Here is a 241-nt window from a genome sequence, read left to right on the forward strand (position 1 = left end):
ATATTTGAGGTGAAAAATAAGTTGAATCTGGCCTATGGCTTTTGCCTTCAGTTTCAAGACCCGGAGTTTGACAATGCCCTTTGTACTTTAGTTAACATAGAGGACCTACCATCCAAAGCAACAATTAAGATCAATTCAATTTGTTGAGTCAGATCTGAGTTCATCCAGCACAGATGACACAGTGTTGATGTCTGTGTCACGACTCCCCGGCTGTGATGACCGTTTGGGTGTTTTGTGTTGT

The sequence above is a fragment of the Morone saxatilis genome, unplaced genomic scaffold, assembly GCF_004916995.1.
Source record: "Morone saxatilis isolate NCDOM2014 unplaced genomic scaffold, NCSU_SB_2.0 Contig5, whole genome shotgun sequence".
NCBI lineage: Eukaryota > Metazoa > Chordata > Actinopteri > Moronidae > Morone > Morone saxatilis.